The sequence below is a fragment of the Sardina pilchardus genome, chromosome 8, assembly GCF_963854185.1.
Source record: "Sardina pilchardus chromosome 8, fSarPil1.1, whole genome shotgun sequence".
Lineage (NCBI taxonomy): Eukaryota > Metazoa > Chordata > Actinopteri > Clupeiformes > Clupeidae > Sardina > Sardina pilchardus.
Genome location: NC_085001.1, coordinates 22,622,919 through 22,639,139, shown reverse-complemented (window position 1 = coordinate 22,639,139; position 16,221 = coordinate 22,622,919). Strand labels below are relative to the sequence as shown.

At 41.7% G+C, this 16,221-nt stretch overlaps 1 long non-coding RNA gene across 1 annotated transcript; it reads left to right on the top strand.

Annotated features, from left to right (window-relative positions):
- Window positions 1-237: 237 nt before the first annotated feature.
- On the top strand, window positions 238-2,185 carry LOC134089651 (uncharacterized). Its single transcript, XR_009940099.1, has 3 exons — window positions 238-397; window positions 618-706; window positions 1,980-2,185. It is a non-coding gene; the product is annotated as an uncharacterized LOC134089651 (long non-coding RNA).
- Window positions 2,186-16,221: the final 14,036 nt, after the last annotated feature.

Here is a 16,221-nt window from a genome sequence, read left to right as displayed (position 1 = left end):
AAAAACCTGTTAGTCTGACTACATTAAACTGTCGTTTGAGTCACAAAAATGTACATTGCATGTTTAAGGGCTGTTTTTAAAGGAATGTTATTTGTATTCACAATTTGTTTGAATTTGAGAACACACTTAACTATTGTATTCAAGACATACCATGACACAGATTAATATTTTCTGTATGTTAATTGTTATTCTTTCTAGGTTGTTTTGTACATTCTTTCTGTCTCCTCTACCCTCGTATGATTCAAGATATGTGCAGAATTTCACACGCGTTGTGCAACTGAAGTCCAAGTTTATGCCAGAACTTGACATCATCTGCTCCAGGCTGTCTGCTGAGTGCCATAGGAAGGGAGGAGAAACAGGACATAAGATTAAGGAGATCATGGCTGCCATGGATTGGGTTAGTGAGAAGTAGTTTTGTGCCTCACACTTTGAAAACCAATATTAGGCCATGAGCTACAGGCCGTACCATGCACCTGCCAACTAAAAATCAATGTGTTCCAAAAAATCCAATCCAAGTTAACGTTGAGGGGTTGCACAGAAAGGCATTGTAAACATTAAGATGCTTAATTTGTAAGTGTAAGTAAAGTAGTGTTCAGTTATATTTCCCTGTTTTGCAGAATCCTATCATTGGCTCGTTGAGAGTTTGCCACCTGAAAGCACTTGTTGTGTACTTGAAGACCCCGATAAACTCATAAAGGAATACCTGGTAAGTGCAAATGAATATCCAAAAAACAGTGTAACTTCGGCGAAAATTGACCTCAGACTTCTTTTCTGCATGAAAACACATAAAATAAGCTGTGGAGATGGACAGTATTTTTCACTGATGAAGCACTACAGAGCTTGCATCGGTGTATACTATATTGCCAAAAGTATAGTGATGTCAATAGACATCCTATTCTTAATTCATAGGGTTTAATATGATGTTGGTCCACCCTTTGCAGCTATAGCAACTTCAAGTCTTCTGAGAAGGCTTTCTACAAGGTTTAGGAGTGTGTTTATAGGCATTTTTGACCATTCTTCCAGAAGCGCATTGGTGATGTTGCGCATTGGTGAGGTTACACATTGATGTTGGACGAGGAGACGGGCCCTCAGTCTCTGCTCTAATTCATCCCAAAGGTGTTTTATTGGGTTGAGGTCAGGACTGTGCAGGCCAGTCAACACTAAACTGTCATCCATGTCTTTGCGGATCTTGCTTTGTGCACTGGTGCACAGTCATGTTGGAACAGAAAGGGGCCATCCCCAAAACTGTTCCCACAAAGTTGGGAGCATGGAATTGTCCAAAATCTTTCTGTTCCAACATGACTGTGCATCAGTGTGCAAAACAAGGTCCATAAAGACATGGATGATAGAATTTAGTGTGGATGAACTTAACCGGCCTGCACAGAGTCCTGACCTCAACCATGACTTACGAAATTAAAACAGCCCCTCATCATCACATACCCTTCACCATACCTAGAGATTGGCATGGTGTTTTTTTTCAGTTATTAGCTGGTTTGATGCTCATTGAGCTCAATGCAAATCAAACCAGCTAATAGGCTAACTGAAAAAAAAAACTCATACCAGCCTCTAGGTATGGTGAAGGGTATGTGATTTGGGGCTTTTTTAATTCCAAAGGCTGAGGAGACTTTATCAGAATGCTTATTATCCTGGATCCATGAAATAAGTGGCTTTTAAAAATAGAAATCTTCCTGCCTCTATGGGAATTTAACATAGGGGTGCAAATACTTATGACTCCTGTATTTTAAGGAAGAACATTTATTTATTTACGATCCATTACATTCACAAAGACAATTGGTGTCCTTTTTTTTTTACTAAAGGCATTAAGATCAATTTAAAAAAATATTCCTTAGTCAACTTTAGCATGGGTTCAAATACTTATTATCCTCGCTGTATATGTTTTATTTTCTGACACAATGTGATAATTATTCTTTGTATCATAATGTGATACTGACCCTTTTTATATTGCATCCTTGTTTTAGAGCTGCCAGATGGTGTCATCACTGAAAGCAGTCATAAACAACATGGCAGATTCATCTATTTCCTCCAGCCAAAGCGACTCACCACGCACTACCAGTGACACTGGCAGTGAAGACATGGTATTATGACTGAAGGACCTTAAACCGATCCCTCATTAGCATTGGTATTAGATTAACAAGACATGTTATTTATTTTAGCTTTTGTTTATACTTCATTTTACTTCATGTGGCTGAATTGTTAGCCAGCTGGAAACCAGTATTTTTGATAATGTATTTGTTTGCCCTTTTTTTTCCATTTAAGGAGCCTAGTTTTAAAGAATATTGTGAATGCACTCATTAATATATGATAAATACTGGATTAAGATATGCTCATAAATACTGGATTAAGAGTATTTTTGGTATGTTTTAAGTGTGTCTCCAAGTGTTAATAAAAACATGTTGAAAAAGAACGAGGTTGTATTGTAGCAGTATTTTGAGACAACAGAAATACACTAATGTGTATGCTAATTTGCAGATTTAATGACATTTTAAATGTACTCAAACTGAAATATGATTTAAGTATAATAAATATACTTTTAGTTGTTCCATTTTAACACAAAATAGTGCATTTAATTTATAATTAAGCTGTATTTAAGAATATCTTTAAGTATGCTAATTTGCAGATTTAATGACATTTTAAATGTACTTAAACTGAGATATGATTTAAGTATGATAAATATACTTTTAGTTGTTCCATTTTAACACAAAATAGTGCATTTAATGTATAATTAAGATGTCTTAAAGAATATCTTTAAGTGCACTTAATACACTAATAGTTGTTCCAAAATAACACAATTAAGTATGCTCTTCTATAGCATGCTAAAAGTACAATAAGTATATGGCAAGAAAATACTACTTAAGTATACTTTTTTTTTACCTGGGAGAACCAGCGTTAGCAAAGGGGAACGCTGCAACTTAAGGAAGGGGTTAAATGCGCTGAAAACTGTCTCCACCTACCTACTGTATATCACCTCTGCAAAGTTGGAAATGAGGTCCTGTGTCCAAAATTCCGAACTATTCCTTTAAAGGTATACTATGCAGGATTGGCGATTTCATCGCCGGTTTCGCTCGTTTCATGCTTGCATATTTCTCGGCAGAGCTTCCCCTACAGCTTTAGCATGTATATTTTACAAAACTCCTCAATCGGTCAGTCTGCCGTGCCTTTTCACGAGACTTTACATGACACTTCCTGGAGTAGAGCATGGGTGTGTGCCCGAAGTCTCCTGAAGTTGCAAGTGTGGGTTCTACCGGTACAGCCCACTAGGGCGGCCGAAAAAAACACCGTTCGACCGGTAATGACTCATTTAATCATATATAACAGTATGGAACGAATTGATTAACTGAAAAACGTTGCATAGTATACCTTTAAATGTATCCACATCTAAAGTAGATGAATACCCAGGTGGAGTATGAGAAGCAATCTGACTTGGAGTTTTGGGAGCAGCATACTGTTCTGTTGTTATGGTGGATCAAATAGTCTGGAATAGTCGTCAGCTCCACCCAAATTAAAGATGAAGTTGGATTTCATGTGCCTCATGACAGGCCTCAACAATAAACACTGAGATAATGAGAGTTGATACCATAATGTGCAAACTTTATGTTTCGTTTACGGATGCAGAATAGACACCACGTGTAATTGCAGTGATCGTGTGCAGCTACACCTTTGATTTGTTTGAGCGGAAACTTTCAGTTTGGCAAAACTTTTTAACTGCCATTGTTTTGTTCCCATTTACATCATGAACCCAACTGTGTGTGTGTGTGTGTGTGTGTACAGTATGTGTGTAAAAGAGATAGAGAGAGAGAGATAGAGAGAGAAATATGCTTTCGGTACAGTACAGTGCCTTCTCTAACTTTCTCAGGAGAGAGAAACTTGCACCTCTTTGCAGTGAATACAGGATGAATGTGCCTATCGGTCGACACACGCCAAATGAGAAAGGTTAATTTTCACTTAATGAGCTGGCCGTCGCCACAGATAACACATCGGGCACAAGCTCATAAAGACAGTTTGAAAGCAGATGAGCGGGGAAGCAGAGCCCATGCCACTAATTCAGCCCGTCTGGGACCGGAGATTACACTCAGCAAACATTAACCCTTTACTCCCCAAGGCCCAGGTTGGCTGATGGTGCATTTGGGATGGCAGCTGACAACACTAATGTGTTTCTCGTCAAATAAAAATGTGTGTTGGAGACTCCAGACTGTGGATGTGTAGTCGCGGATTTCATCAATCTGTTGCTCTCGACCTTTTTTTAACTTCCGCTTCTGTGCTAAACAAAAAAGTTTGTGACTTTCATGTCTCTTGGTTGAACCCATCTTGGAGACTGGACATATTTCAGGGGAGTGTCTCTTACAATTCCTCTCAGAGGTTAGCTAGAGTCACCCCTTTCAATTTTTAACGGAAAAAGTAAAGGTATTGCTGTCATTCCCCCTGACAACCTTACTGCAAGGGTCCGTTCAAGGTTCAAGTAAAGAAATCCCAACTAAATAATATAAGACTCACTCTCTCTCAGAAAAAAGGCTTTGGAGGCGTGGAAACTGACCTTCACTAGACACACACTTTCCTTGGCCCTCATATGCAGTAATCAACAGACGTAAATCTTCAGAGTGTTTTTCGTCTCGGAGGTCTCCCAGGGCTTTATCCACTCAATTGACTGCCTCTGAGTTATGTGCCATAGTCGGTTGCGGTATACTGTATATGGATGACTGCACACTGCAGCCATTAGTATAATCTGTGTGCATGTGTACGTGTGTATTTGTGAAAGTGTGTTTGCATGTGTGTGTGTGTGTGTGTGTGTGTTTGTGTGTGTGCATGTACAGTACATATGTGTGTTTGAGTGTTTTTTGTGTGTTTATTTGTAGGTTTGCGTGTGTGTGTGTGTATGTATGTGTATGAGTGTGCATACTGTATGTGTGTGTGTAAAGACGAGCATGTGTGAGATTTATGGAAATGACAGTGAGAGGAAGAGGGAGAGAGAAAGAGAGAGAGAGAGAGAGAGAGAGAGAGAGAGAGAGAGAGAGAGAGAGAGAGAGAGAGAGAGAGAGAGAGAGAGAGAGAGAGAGAGAGAGAGAGAGAGCCCAGGTACCGGGATGGAAGCAAGTTTCTTTCTTTAGCCCCGGCGCTTCCCGTGCCACTGCATACATTATGCATTGCTGTCACCTGCGCTCTCCGTCTCAGGCATCGGACGTCTGCGGCTTGGGGGCTTCTCATGCCCAAAAGGGGAAAGTGTTCCAGCACCCCCAGTGCCAATGCCAGCCACTCGCGTCGCCGGCTCTGCTCTGCTCTGCACTGCGGAAGAGACTGCGGTATACTGCTGGCCTGGATTGGAGCCCAGACAGAAAGCCCCTGTTTAATTAGTGAACTCGTCCACCACCCCCACCCACAGGCCAGCCTTCCCCACACCTAACATTCATGCGCACCACCAAGCAGTCTCTGTGGAAGTGTAAGGCTCACGGCCTGCTTAAAAGAGGCCGTGTTTGCATTGATGAGCGACTCCTCCCTTTCACGGGACTAGCATGGGTGGCTGCTTGCTCGGATGTAGTTTGCGTCTCTCCGTCTTTGCTGTCGTTATGAGCTCAGACAATCCAAACAAAGGCAGCATAACAGTGTTTTGCAGCGACCTGCTAAACGCTATGGGGATTGCAAGAAAAAGAGTTTTTCGTCATTGTTATGACTTTTTTTTTTGGTTGTGTTTGCTGTTAACAACAAGATTGACTGTGCTGTTTGACTTGGGATCTGCATTTTTGTTGTGGGGAAAAGCCAAAGGCAAACACGAGTGTGCCAGGAAAGATCTGCGTCTGAGAAACAACAGCATCCGTGGTACTCTACACTAATGAGGCTCGGCTCCTCTCTCTCTTTCTCTCTCTCTCGCTCTGTCACAAGTAGGCCCAGGAGGACAAGTGGAGCAGAATTATTACGAATGCACCTTGACACTTCTTAAAATAAGAAGAGGAGAAGTGTTGCATTGCACGACACGTCCTCGCTAGACCATCTGCCATCTTGCATCTGGATTTAAGAGATGCCCATGTATTTTTTGTCCATAAAGGCTGTTATTTGCGAGCATTGTGTGTGCATGTGTGTGTGTGTGTGTGTGTGTGTGTGTGTGTGTGTGCAAACGCACGTGTGGGTGCGTGTGTCTGCTGTTTTGCATGCATACTGTGATACTGTATTGCTTGTGTTTGTCAAGAAACAATGAAGATTATTGTTTTGGGGAAAGTGGAAAATCTCTCTCTCTCTCTCTCTCTGTGCGAGTGAGTGGGGGAGTAGGTGGCATTCACACACCACGCTTAGTTTCCAAGACCACACTCTTTATTCCCAGGTTATTTTCTCTCTTGAAAGGCAGGTCAGTTTGAGTCAGGCTCTGCTGCTACACATGGCATCAGGCGCGTGTGCTGATCGTGTGGGATGCTGGGAGACTGCATGCGGTAAAGCCTCGCTTGTATTACCTTTTCTCCTTTTACAAAGGTCAGAGCAACGGCCGCAATCTCTGCCGCTGATCAGCAAACGGGCAGAGCTTATCTGCTCACCACTGGCTGTGGTCAGAAGGAGTCGCCACTCGATGGTCCAGGCTGCGGTCTGTGGTTTCTCAAGAAGGCGCCAGCTGAGAGTTTACTTACTCTAAACAAACACAGGACGAAAAATAAGCACTTGACATGCTGGCTGCATCAAACAATACTTTTAGTAACTTACCGACAAAAAACAGAGAAATTATTTTATTGTGGATCGCGTGTAAAATGTCTTTAAAATGACATTCACTTTCTAGTACCTGCACACTGTGAGTGCTATAACCATTAAAATGCATACACACATGCACTCTCTCTTTTACACACACACACACACACACACACACACCAAACTTAATTTGATATAATTTCCCTCTATGATTAAATCTCCAAGACCACATGGGGCACTAATTTATGTTGACTGTCCAGTGAGGCTCCCTGGCAGTAGAGCAGCGCAAACCATGTGATTTCTATCCCATTAAACACCTTGCCTTCCATCATTACCCACTGATTAATGTCCCAACCTTCTGGACGCCGGCCCCTAAGTAACCCTGCCCGGCCTGCAATCCTTTAAACGGAGGTTAGTATGCCACGCCACCGCACCTCCTTACCTTACATACGTTTCACATTATTTATGAAAAGACTCGTTTCGCTTTTAATCCAGCCAACCAATTTTGTAATGCTTTTCCAACACCCTCATCAAGCTGAGTATGACCGCTCGGGCTCATTCCATTACGGTGCGAGAGAGAGAGAGAGAGATCTCCGCTAATGCTGCAACCGTGACCCTGGGAGGTCGGAGCGTTAATTGCTCTGGCGTGGCACATGGCTCCGCGGCTCCTCTGGAGGTCAGGGGACGCTCAGCGCTTTTTTCTCCCCCGGACTCGCCCCTTCACCCAGGCAATGCACGCACGCCGACGTGGGACATGCCACTGGTTGCCACTCACCTAACAGGCTTCAGCTTCAGAATGCTAATGTGTGTGTGCCTCCATTGCTATCATCCAGGGTTGAACGGTAAACAGAACTTTTAGACAATTCAGTCGATAAAACATACATGTATTGAATATGTTTAGCGTTTGGCAGATGATTTTCCTAAAGCAAGTATGATAAATGTGCAACATAGATTTAATCTGTGTTTACACCCTGTCTGGTATAAAGCCAACGTTTTGCATTCCTGAGCCAGGAGAGAAATTCTCACTGCAGAACGCCCTTTGTAGTCAATGTACCCGTGTCTGTATTTGTTTGCTATTGTCTTATGGCCTGTGCGGACTACACAACTTTTTTGTCTTTCACGATTATCTTTTACGATTGACCATGTCAGACTAGGCGATCAGAGAACCTCAAAATCACGCAGTGTCGTGGCCGCAAGAGTGGCCACATTACAAGATCATTTATCGTAGCCTTCTCGTCGTGCGTCGTCATAGTATCAGTGTCAACACGGGAGTCGTAGGAGATTCCCCCAAAAATCTAACATGCTAGACTTTTGGTCGTAACGTTTTAGAATGTCGCAGACAATAAATCGCGGGTCGTTGAACATGTCAGTTTACAAGACGCTTCCTCCTTCGAACGTCGTTCCCGACTTTGAATATTTGGACCCGACAATAAAATTTGTCGGCCACGACACAATCGTGGCAAAATCGGGCTGAAATCGTGTAGTCTGGTTTCCAGCACCCTTGTGGCCATTCTAGTCTTTCCTCCCTCCAACTAAGAAATTCTCCTAAACTCAATTTAGTGAAAACTGAAATGCATCAGTACGATGACAAATGATAATTTATCTATATTTTGATATAGTTTTTAATGTCTCAGTGCGAGAAGTAAAGGGGTCTCAGTTGTAGAATTATGAAATAAGTGTAAATAAGTGTATGGAGATGCCCTGGGGCCTCATGTACAAAGCTTGCGTACGCACAAAAATGCTGCGTACGCTAACTCTCACGCTCACGTCCGGATGTACAAAGACTGACTTGAACGTGAGAATGTGCGGTCCTCCACGCAAGCTTCATGCCTGGCGTACGCACATTTCCAGTGTGTATCGTCAGTTGGCGACACGTAGAGGCAATGCAGCGCAACAGTTGATCACGAATCAAGGCCTTTATTTGCAATTGTGAAATGTGGGCTATTAAAAATAGCACTTTGAAGTCGGCATATGTTTCTAGATAAATGGGCATGCAATGTGCGTTAATACTACCAAACTATGCAACAGCCTATATCTGCAATTAAAACTGTAGTCTTATCAGAGGATATCAAGAATTGGGTAGCCTAATGTGAAACGTATAAATATAGTGCCTATATTTAGTTCCATGATTGTTCACTGGCTTATCAAACATTTCAGATTTCGAAGAGCTTTCCTCCTCGAAATCTGCGATGAATGGGGTCGGCTTCACGAATATGTCCATGCCTTAAACATTTTCCGGGTGTTTTCACATATTTCCGATAGTTTTCAGTAAAACAAAATACAAATGGGACAAGATGATACGCGTGAATTGAAGCAATTTCGCTGACAGACTGCATAGGCTACTTTGACTTTCCTCGAGTAAGCATTCACATTATTGTTGTCACATTTGTGCAAAATATAGGAATATGATCCAGAAATCGTCATGGCAAAGCCTGGATAAACTTCTACTATGGGTGCGCGATGCGTGGTCTCTTACTCGGACACGAGTGATTAATGCAGTTATTTTGCTTGAAATGCCCACCAAACCGCGTTATGTGAACCTTGTTACTTGCAGACTGACCACTGAATCTGCCACGGTCAGCTGACCCTTGTAGCCACTGCCACGCTCTGCCACTACCGTTTTTTTGTTTCGATATTAATTACAGATGATAAAGACGTACTGTAGGCTACTGTATCTTTACCATTTTGTCTGATAAGAGCACTTCTTCATTTGATTTGATTATTTAAATTGTATTACATTTTGTAGCAGGTTCGAGAACGCGGGGATGGCTCTACAAATGCGTTTTAACTCTTATTAATATTGTGGGATAAGCCATTTTGCCTTCGCGGAGGTCTGAGTTTTCGAGTGGCCTTCTAGTTTGCATATTAAAATGAGTGTGATTGAGGGAGGAGAGAGGGTGGAGTATAATGCTCGTGCATGTGCGTTTAATTTCACGTAAATTGGGATGTACAAAGGAAAGCTGCGTGGATTGCTACGTACGCATGGTTTCATACATCTGAATTTTTTTGTGCGTACGCTTCTTTCCAGATTTTCGCGTACGCAATGTTTTAGTAGGAATTCCACGCAAGTCTTTGTACATGAGGCCCCTGGTGATTTGGGAAGTTCCAGCTGAATGCCATCTTTATGTCAATTATGTTAAGTTGTTTTTAGATATACCGTAAGGGGAGATTCTTCTCACCTCTGGCCTTCGTCTCATTCCTTTGGCCTGCACTCGCTCAATGGTGTTTTTTGCCCCCAACGGCACCTTCCAGGCAGCACAGCCTAAAAGGCACTACCTTTACCCTATTCCTAACCCTAACCCCCTCAACTCTCATCCTACCCCTAAACTGAGGGGAGTAGTGCCTTGAAGGCAGCGCTGCCTGGAAGGCACCATTGAGGGAAAATAATACCAAAGACCGCCTGCACTCTGCTATGTCTGCCTGTTGTCTTTAGTTTAGTTTAGTTTAGTTTATTCACAATACCACTTCAAACAAATATTACAGTAGGGTTTTAAACTTAAGATGGGTAAAGTGAATGGGTCCCCCAAAGAAGCTAGGGAAGCTTATAGGCGGGGGCCCAAAGATCATAGAGAAGGTAGTGGTACAGTAAAAGCATGTAGTACACCAAAACACTTAACATACATTCTTACATTACATACATATACAATCATACACATACATCCCAGCGGTCCATGAAGTGACAATATTTATATTAGATATAGGTTAGTAAAAGATTATTTTTTAGTTGTTTTTTGAAGTTGGAGATAGAGGGCAACACCTTAAGGCCATCATCAATCCCGTTCCAGATCTGCGGCCCCCTACAGACAACACTCATACTAGTGCGCACATGTCGGCGCAGTTTTCCTGAGATTTGTGATTTAGTTCTAGTTGGGTATGTGTGCTGGGGACTGGAGATTGGAACAAGACTACTTAATCTAGGGTTGAGCCTATTGACAATTTGAAACATAAGACAGGCATTATGATAAACATTTAGCTCAGCCAGTCTTAATAACTGAAAACGATGAAATAGGGGATGGGTGGGGGAATTTATCTCTGACCAGGACAGAGCTCGTATGATTTTCTTTTGCAAAGATACTAGTTTGGTAAGATGGCTGGTAAAGGTGTTGCACCATATCACATTGCAGTAGTTAAGATGAGGTTCAAAGAGAGTTTTGTATAATGTGAGAAGGGCAGACAGTGGAAGGAAGTGTCTGATCTTGTAAAACAGGCCAACATACTTGGACAGTTTGTTGACAAGATGGTCAATATGACATTTAAAGTTGACACAGTCATCAATATGGACCCCAAGGAATTTTGTGGCATGCACTCTTTTTATTTCCTGCCCATTAATTTTAATGAGGCAGTGACCAGTATGAATCATCTTTTTGTTAGATTTAAATAACATAAAATTAGTTTTGCTGACATTTAATGACAGTCTGTTACATTTAAACCAGGAGTCCACTTTGGTTAACTCAGAGTTCACTATGTCTTGTAAAACAAGAGGGTTCCTGTGAGATGTGAACAAATTAGTGTCGTCAGCAAAAATTATTTTATAGAATATTTTAGAGGAATTTACAAAATCATTTATATATAGAATAAATAAGAGTGGCCCCAAAATAGAACCCTGGGGGACCCCAAAGATTATGGGCTTACAGGTAGAGTTATGATCATTTACATGGACATACTGTTCCCGCTCATATAGATAACTTCTGAACCATTCAAGTGCTAAACCTCTGATACCATAGTGATGTAATTTATCCAGCAAGATATCAAAGTCAATGGTGTCAAAGGCTTTTGATAGGTCCAAGAAAATACCAATACCATACTTGCCCTCTTCAGTGCAGTCATGAATTTGTTCTATTAGGTCAAGTATTGCCATACAGGTTGTACTCTTTTTTCTAAAACCGTATTGAGAGGGGACAAGGATACTTAGTTTATCAAGATAGCCACTGAGTCTATTGTATACTACTTTCTCCATTACTTTAGAAAAAGTGGGTAGGATTGATATGGGCCGGTAGTTACTCATATCATTTCTGTCACCTGATTTAAAAATTGGAATTATCTTGGCTATTTTAGTCATTTTGGGTACAGCACCAGTAAGTAAAGAAAGGTTAATACAATGGGCCAGTGGCTCTACAATAATGTTGGCAATGGCTTTCATGATATTACTGCATATTCCATCTACACCAGCAGTGTATGAGCGCCTCAAGTCCATAATGATCTTGAGTAGTTCAGTGCTATCAGTTGGTTTCATATAAAATGAATGAATGTAGCTACCAGAAAGAAACTGCTTGTATGTAACTCCCTGGGGTTGACTTATCTTTCTAGACAGATTTACACCTATTGAGGCAAAATGAGTATTAAAGCTCTGTGCAAGATCAACTTTAGCATCAACAAGATCAGGCAAAACAGTGAGTTTACGTCTCCTGTTGAGAACTTCATTCAACACATTCCATGACCTCCTACAGTCCCCCTGTGAAGCTTGTAAGAGATCTGTATAATGACTTCTTTTGCTCTTTCTTATGATCTGTGTTAGTTTATTTTTATAAGAAGTGTATTTCTCTTTATTTAAGATAGAAGGATTTCTCATATAGGATTTGTAAAGCCTACTTTTATGTTTAATGGACTTTAAAATTCCCTTTGTAATCCAAGGGTTCTGGAGAGTGGTGCTGCATCTGACAGTCTTTTCAGGGATTGTGTCCTTGATAGAGTCTTGGATGATCTTAGTCAGATTGTCATATGCAGCATCGGGAGTCCCACTATCATATACAGAGTCCCACGACTTGGCCTGTAGATTAACAATTAGGTTCTGTAGGGTTCTCTCATTAATGATTTTAGATTTAATTTTTGAAAGTGGAGGAGAGAATTGTTTGCCAGAGCCAAAAAATATTGCAATGGGAAAATGGTCTGTAATGTCAGACTGCACAACTCCCGTCTCCAACTTGGTATTTTGAATATTAGTAATGATATTATCAATAATGGTTTTGGATGTCTGTGTAACTCTAGTAAATCTATTTATAGTGGGGAAGAAGGAGGAGGAATGCAGTGTGTTCATAAAGTCATGTTTTGCCCCATCTTCCTTAGAAATATCAATGTTAAAGTCACCAAGGAGTATGCAGTCTTTTTTTTGTTTATTCAGTTTGTGTAATAGATCTTCCAGATTACAGCAAAAAGTGTCAAGAGGAGAGTCTGGTGGGCGATAGAGTACACCAACAATAAATGATTTGCCATTATTATATATTTCAATGAATAGCGACTCACAATGGTCATCCTCTAAATAAAAATCACAAATTTTTACTTGGAGACTACTCTTAACATAGAGGCAGACCCCTCCGCCTGATCTATGTGGTCTGTTCTTAATGTGTAAATTATACCCATCAAGGTTAAGTAAATCGACATATGAGAAGTCATTAAGCCAGGTTTCGCTACACCCAATAACATCAAAAAGACAGCTTGAATTAGATAGTAAGGATGCTAGATCAGAATGATGTTTGTTTAGGCTTCTGATGTTAAGATGTAACAGTGAACAATTGTATATATCACTTAACGGTTTTAGGTTATCAGAGTCAAGAACATTACAAGTAATATCACCACCCATATCAACACAATGCTGAGAATCTCCAACGATGTTGAAATCATCAAAACCCATAATATAAACAGTACAGATTGATCAAGGACTTTTCTGGGAAAACATTTATACATTGACACGACAATAACCGCAAGCACACTCGGGACAATACACAAACATATATCACACGCACAAAACAGTATTCAGGTGCCATAGTGCATTTGTACCACGCCGCAGTCATCGCCGCCGGCTCGCAAAAATGTAGCCTCTTTGAAAAATGGAAGAAAAAAGAAAAAATGTCTCTCACCTCTCCACCCTCCTGTCTGGAAAGAAAATAGGCCTCGCGTAACGGGGGTGTAGGCCTTATTGGAATATTAGTCCTGATAGAGAGATCGTCCGTCATAATCATCAAAGTAGCACAAAGCAGATCAGCACTGCCAATAGAAAGCAAAATAGAGATAATAAGAACTGTAGCCTACTCCACCGTAAGCCGTATACTGGCAAAATGATCTCAGGAGCTCCGCGGTGGCAAGGAGGAAATGAAGGCTTCAGCCTCAGCTACGGTGGGAAGGTGTTTCCCGTCTCCGGACTCCAACTTAATGTAAAGCCTGGCCGGGTACAGTAGGACCGGTTTGAACCCTCGCTCATACAGCTTCGACATGACCGCCTTGAACTCATTCCGCTGCTCCACAACCTCTGATGGCAAAGAGGCAATGAAGGCTTCAGCCTCGGCTACCGTGGCAAGATGTTTCTTAGCTCCTGACTCCAGCTTGATGTGAAGCCTGGCTGGGTACAGCAAGGCCGGTTTGAACCCTCGCTCATATAATTCCGACATGACCTCCTTGAATTCATTCCGCTGCTCCACAACCTCTGGGGGATAGTCCTCAAAAACGAGAATGGAATGGTTCTGGAATTTCAGTTTACCCCTCATGGTCCGAGCATAGCGGACGATCTTATCCTTTACCTGGAACCTGAGGAGACGGATGATGACCGGTCTTGGTCGTTGGTTGGGTTGAGGTTTAAATGTCGGGGATCTATGGGCCCGTTCACACTCCACAGGCGAATCGAGGACCTCTCCAAATACCTCCTCGAGCAACTCGGCGAAGAAAGCAGTCGGTTGGGGCCCCTCCATGGATTCAGGTACACCAATTACCCTGATGTTGTTGCGCCGGCTCCTTGATTCGAGGTCGACAACTTTAGCAGCTAGTTTGGCATGGTCAGCCTGGAGCTTGGTGATAGCTTCCTTGGCAGCCTCCAGGCATGCCTCTCGTGCGTCACCTTCACTCTTGAGAGATTCAAGTTTCTCAGCGTGTTCGGCCACGGTAGTTATGACACCGCTCAACTTGGTCTCGAGAGCTGAAAAAGTTTGTTTAAAGTCCTCGGAGATGGCGATACGATGTGACTCGAGCAGGTGGGTGAGGGACGCCATGGTGACCGCCTCGGTGTTTACGTCGGTCTGCACTACTTTAGATTTCGGCATGGTCGCAGCAGCTCCAGTTAGGTAAACAGTTACTTCAGATTTAGGTTTAGGAGACAGTTAGGTGACGAATTATGATGAGTTTATAGATAAGCAAACATTTGCGAGAGCGCGAGACGCAGCATGCTTCGCATGTTACCACATCACGTGATCAGACACAGACCACACCTCTTGGCCTACGTTTTTTATTTGGATAAGCTTACTTTGACTGGCTAGCCTCTCCCCTGCCTGCTCACTGTTTCTCTTTGCTCTCTCTGGCCTCTCTCTCTTTCTTTCTTCTTTCCTCTTTCTCTCTCCTTATACATTTGGGTTTGGTCTGTATTTTACTTTATGTTTGATGACTTGTTGTATCTGGTGTATTTTACTTTCTAGCTGGTTAACTTGTTAAGTTTACATATACGTTTTTTATTTGGATAAGCTTACTTTGTTATTTTGTTACTTTATTATAGTATATATTATATAATATTATATGTGGCACATTGATGATATACCCCAGGAAGAATACATGCTGCATTGCAAAAGCTAATGGGGATCTAAAAAAAAAAAAACGGTCTCATTGTTACTTTACATTCTAGTGCAGTGCCCGTACAAACAATGTTTTCCAAGAAACTTGTTGCCCAATTACGTTGATGCAGGTAGATCATGTTAGATTGGCAATGATGTGGAATCAGGCCCGTGCAGTTAGCGCTTTTTACTCACTTTGCAAAGTAAAAGAGTGAAGGGGAAATGATGAAATAACCGCATGACATGGCCATGCCAGTGCTATTAACTCGGAAGTGATGTTTGAATGAATGTTATGCCCATAGCCGATGTCCAGATAGAGTCAAGAGCGGCTGTTTTAAATGCAAATTTTAACAGAATGCTACCAACGTATGTGTGTCGGCATATTGTTGCAAGAGCAGCGTTCAGGCAACAGCTACTATGCAACATTACATTAGCCTATTTAACAGCCTGCTTACCAACATGGGTGCATGTGTGTCGGACTCAGCATGTTTATCCAAGATCAACAATCTTGAAACGGTCCGTTGTTTAAGTGAGACATCATAATTTCCATGAATTGCAACACGTGAGTTTGTCAGCGAAATGGGCTTTTTTTTCTATCCTGGAGTAAGTCAGAGGGAGAATTGGGGCGTGGCCAGAGTGCGGAGAGCGGTAGAATTGTGGGATTGTTGTCCAAAAACGACCAAACTGCACTGCACTCACACATGTCATTAGCAATACATGTGTCAAATTTTAGGTCAGTCGGGTGAGTGGTTCGAGAGTTATGCGTGGAACACACAGACAGAGTGACACACAGACAGACGTTCCTTGCATTAATAGATAGATTTAAATGATTTTGGTAACATTTACCTTTATGGTTTACTGGTTATAATATACCCACCATTTATATATTTCTTTTTGTAATATCACCATTGCTTCACCAGTCTGTCCTATTGTTCATTACATGTTTAAACCTGTGACGCCCAATGCAATTCTTATCCTCTTGAACATTTTGAGCGTCTCCTTTCACTGGGAC